Raw genomic sequence first — 5,262 nt, 5'->3', positions numbered from 1 at the left:
CAGTGCTTCAAAGAGCACCAGCCTCAAACTTCCACTCTGCTTGGATTAAAAGAGAAAAAGTCACCCTCACTGAAACATAAGGATCCTTTAAAAGAATAAAAATAAAAGTATTGTGCAGTTAATAACTGAGGAACTGGAGAACAGGTATTTGGAGGAAGCTCACTGGTACTAGAGGATGAATGACCCTGTGACAGCATGGCCTTTTCAAAACGGTGAGCCAAGAGACAAGGCTACTTTTTGCCAAAGTTTCAGCTTTTTCTTCCTTTCTCTTGAGGACCTTTATTTGGCTGTGGCAGAACCAGGCCTGAAAGGTTGACCCAGGCATACAGCTGCATTTTGTTGACTTTGCTGATAGCCCCATGTCACTGAGCTGAGGCTGACGGGGAGGGAGTGTCAGCAACAGCATGGCCGAAAGGCCGTTTGTCAGAGGTAACTGTGACAGCCCTGCTGATGTACAAATTACAGGAATGGTTGGGGCAAGAGGAGCTTGTAAGCATCCTCTTCCTGCAAACCACTCTGATCTGCGTGGGTCTGACCAAAGGCAGGCAGATTTTCCCTTGGTCTGCCTTAAACTTATTTCTGTCACAGTAGAGCTGTTCCACGTGATCTGCTGGAGTAGGGACATGGCAGGACCTTGAATATGCAATCAGGAAGCTTCTGCTGCAGCCTCGAGTGCCAGCTTCTCTGGAGCAGGCAGCGTGTGGGCAGCAGGAGCAGCAAATATTTATGCTGAGTCAGAGGAAATCCTGAATGATGAGCTGCAGAAAAATGTAAAGGCAAGCAAGATAACGAGGCTGCTGAGCTGGAGCAGATATTGATCCCTGAAGGATGGAGCAACTGCATTTCCGTGATGGCCCTACATGGCCTCTGCTTCAGACCTGAGGAAGAGTTTGTACGTCTGACAGCGTGTCAGTTTTTCCCAACGGTATCATTGGGTCTAATAAAAGATATTACCTCTTCCTGCAAACATGGCCTCTTATATTCCTCATACACTGCAAACTTAGTGAAAGGGAGCCTTGGGCTGCCATGCCCTACAAGGGTAGCGGGTGCTTGGCAAAGCTCTCCAGTCACCCAGCGGATTCCTACAGGCTTGTGGGTGGTTAGTGTAACCTCCTTCTTAATTAGGGGAAAAACTGTGCTAGTGCAGAAAATTGTAAATGGCAGGTGTTGTGGAGGAGCTGAATGTTGGTAAGGATGGGGTTTGGTTAAGGCTTCAACAGGAGAAAACCAGTGGCAGGTGCTTTTCCCAGTCCCAGCAGAGTAGAAGTGGAAGAATAAAATTACAGGACTGGGGCAGGAGAATGGGATTTAACCAAGTGCTGTCTCAGCACTCGCTGTTAGGGTAGGTTGACACACTGATGTAAAATCTATAATCTTGCTGTATGGATTTTGCAAAAACATTCTTGTATTCAAGAACTCAAAACTCATTGGCTTTATGAACATGCCTGGGCTGCAAGTGGGGCTGTTGGAGGGTTGATCAAGGAGAGCTGGAGCTGGGTACAGAATCTTCCTGTGATGCATTTCTAGTTGAGTTGCTAGCAAAGTAATTTGCTGAACTCAGACTAGAGCTGGACTAAAAGGCAGCTGATGTTTTTCTGGACTCTTATGTTGACAGGTAGCTGAGAACTGCAAGATCTTATTAGCCGGTGAGAAAGATTCTTATGAAAAGGCTTGGTGATGCTCTCAAAACCACAGCTATTGTTCTTGCTGGCCTGTCTGCTGGGATACCTCATTGGCTGCCAGCATGGCCTGGCATGAAGCTGGCAAGGACAGCCTGTGTGTGGGCAGGTCCTGGTGATTTGGATCTGCACTCAGCGCTCCCTGGTGTCGCTGCTGGCAGCCACGTTGCTGTCCTTGAGATGCTGTGTAGCTCTGGAAGCTCCTTTGATGGTGTTGGGATTGTTCCTCATCTTTCCCCACCACCTTGATGGGACCTGTCACGATACAACAGCAGTTTGTCTGGGGAAGTCCTGGGTGCTGATGGAAGCAGTTATTCTGCTGACTGCATGCCTGGGTTGGTCCCCACCAGGACAGGCAGGCTGGCTGGCTTGTGTTTCAGTGGCATGGCTGGGATTCAGGTGGGGATGTTGTTCTCGCCTGCCCTACTGCTCAATTTAGACAGGGTATAGGGTTTCCTGGAGAACAGGCAAGGTTTGGCTGCGCAAAAAGCCTCCCTTACCCATGAAAAGCATAAAGGTTAAAGTGTGCTGCTGAAGTTGTGACAACCGTGTAGCTAGGGAACTGGCGTGCTTGATGCTTTGCCAGATAACCCCAGGACAGGCTGTTTTCCAGCTGCAGCCAATGCAGACTCTGGCTTAAGTTCCTGAATGGGGAGGGAAGAAAAAAAAAAAACAAACAACCAAACCAAAAACAGCCTGAGAAATGTTGGTGGTAGTTGGTTTGCATCTGTGCTCTGCGGAGACCCGGAGCCCTGTGCTGCTTGTTGGGGTGTGGGTTTTGGACCAAGGCATCTGAAATCCTGGTGTGTAACAGCTATTGCCCTGCAATGCTACAAATCTTTCTTGTGAGGAGACTATCTCCAGCTTATTTCTCTTTGCCACAAATTAATTTTGTTTTGTAATAGTGCCAAACCATAGGACACTCATCCTTCACACACGCACCTCCTTTGGAGAACCATTTCTGTGGCTCCCCAGCACTGCAGTGTCCACTCTCAGAGCTTTGCTTCCTCACCTTGTCCCAAGGCTTCGTGCCCGGACGCCAACCCTGACTCTCAGTAAGCGTGTAAGGTTGCAAGTGCCCTGGGAAGGCTGGCTGGCTTCCAGGCAGGCGCTTCTCCTCTCCTTTGAGAATTTTATCCTAGCTTCCGCTGCACTGACCTGTCCAAGGGGGCTGCAGGGCACATCTGTGGTGTGTGGGCTCCTGATCCCCTGCCTGGTGAGTGGATGTGCTCCTTTCGCTCAGGGATTGCCGGGAGGCTGGTGGAGCAGTTGCAGAACATGCCTCAAGTGACGGTGGTGGCCTCCAGGTGCCTGGCAGCCCTCGGCCAGAGGAGGGGAGAGTCAATTCCAAACTGTATGTTGGCGATGACAGACAGTGGGCAGAGTCCCTGCTGCCCAAGGCACGACGTCTTGCCACTTATTCCTGCCAGTGTGCCCTTCGGAGGCTGAGTTCTGGAGACTCCTGCTCTCCACGGGAGTGGTGGCTATGCTGGGAATGGGTGGTGTAGGTGCCATGGTCTCAGAGATCTGTGGATGCCAGTGATGCCCCAACCTCTGCATGTAAACAACTACATCAGCACTGCTGGTTGGAGCCATGTGCCTCTTCCTGTGGGATCCCTCTTGGTTTTTATCATGTTCCAGGTTCTGCCTCTGACCTCAGGAAAAGGGAGGCTTTCCAGCACAGAGCTGGGCTCACTGAAGACATGAGCCCAAGCTGTGAGGGCTGGAGCGGGAGAACCTGGTGTCTGCTCAGGACCCCCGTCTGCGTCCTGCCGAGCAAATGTTGCTCTTGCATTGAGGTGGTGGTGGGTACCGAAGATGCTTCTGCCACTGTGCTGCTGCTGAGGGGCTGCTGGTTTTGCTGTCAGGACTAACTGGGCTCTGGAGGAGGCAGGTCTAGCTGTGAGTCTTGCTTTCTCCTTAGCTTAAACTCTGCCTGTGAGCTGCCTGTGCCGCAGGGCTGCAAGCTACAGCTGGAGGCTGCAGCTGTGAAGGAAGCGGGAAGGCTCCCTTGTGCAGTGCTGCGGTCGGAGCAAGCACTGGCTCGCTGCCTGGCTCTCCAGTCACCACCCAAGGCAAGAGCAGCATCTCTCCCATCGGTGAAGTGTGTACCAGCCTTGGGCTGCTGTCCGTAGCAGGGGAAGGGCTTGGTGGGGACCTTTTTTCTCCCCTCATACTGTTTGCTGGTGGTCTTCTCTGCAGCAGCAAGGAGGGCTGCAGTCCTGCCTGCCATGCTGGCTGCTTATTGCTGTGTGATGCTCCCGGGCCTTTGTGCTCTCCCCGGCAGCTGCCCAAGGCCAGGGCAGTAGCACCTCCAGTACAGGGGTATGGCTGTGTCCCCATCCTGGCTTGTCTTGCTTTCAAGGCCGTGGGTGAAGCACAGCTCCTCTGGCAAAGCCTGACGCTAGCCCATGGCGCACAGAAGCTGGTGGCTTGCTGGGACCCAGGATTTCACAACGTGGAGCAGCACTGTCCTTTCCCCTGCCTGGACAGTGTTGCATCCTCCTAGGAGGTGCTGGGGGTGAGGCAGTTGCCACTCCTGGGATGTTCTTGCTGCCTGCATTGGTGGCCTTGGCTGTGCGTGAGTCCCATGTGGGAACAGCCAGGCTCAGTGTCTGGCAGGACTTGAGCTCCACGTGGCTGCGGGATGGAGAGCTCAGGAGGAGAGACCTGGCCATCAGCTGGCAGGGGCCAAAGCTGGTAACCTCAGCCCACGGTAACCTCAGCCTCCCTGGGGGCACCCGGCCAGCCCAGCCCTGGGGAGAGCCCAACTCCCCCAGCAAGTATCTGCACTCGGCCTTTCGCTGCTCTGTCCTGCCTGGCTGCCGGTAGAGCCCTGTGGAGGAGCAGGGTCCCCCTGCCCACACCCAGCTTGGGTAGTGAGGAGTGATGGGGAGTGGGGCCAGGAGGATGCGTGGTGTGGGACAGCTCCAGGGGCAGCTGCCTGACCCCCAGCAACCTCTGCCATCTCTTTTTTCTCTCACTGGGAGTTACTCTTGCTGCTTTATCACCTGTCACTGAACACTGGCCTCCCCTGTCACCCGCAAAGGAACGCCAGCTGCATATGAGGGGCTGAGCCCTTCCTCCTCTACCTACACTGGTGCTCCTGCTGCCCTGACACGATAAATGGATATTCTGGGTTTTTAATAGTTGGTATTATTGGAGTGCTTTTGCCTGACAGCACTGGCTGGGGAGGGCTAGGTCTAGTTACTGGGGGTTCCTCCTGCAAACCCCTCCCCCCTGCCCACCTCTGCCCCCAGCAGGAATCTGGGCAGCGGGCTGCTGTCTGTGCACCCTTCGTGAGCAAGGCTTTCCTCACCTTAAGGTTCAAACATTTAAAGTAAACGGGGCTCTGCTGGGTGGAGGAACCAGACAGAAACCTGGCGAAGCCCTTGGGAATCCATCGGCTTCAGGACTCTGCATGCCCATGCTGTGCCCTTGCCCAGCTGCCATGGTGCAGCTGCTCTCCCCAGGGGTTTTTCACACCTGGGTTAAGCCCTGCCCAGGCTCTGAGGCCGTGCTCTGGGGTGCAGCACCCCAACAGCACATTCTGCATCTTCAGCAAGGGCTGGCAATGTCTGTG

This window comes from Phalacrocorax aristotelis, chromosome 13 (assembly GCF_949628215.1).
Source record: "Phalacrocorax aristotelis chromosome 13, bGulAri2.1, whole genome shotgun sequence".
In the NCBI taxonomy this organism is placed as follows: domain Eukaryota; kingdom Metazoa; phylum Chordata; class Aves; order Suliformes; family Phalacrocoracidae; genus Phalacrocorax; species Phalacrocorax aristotelis.
The sequence above is the reverse complement of the archived record's forward strand: the minus strand, read 5'-3'. Positions refer to the sequence as shown.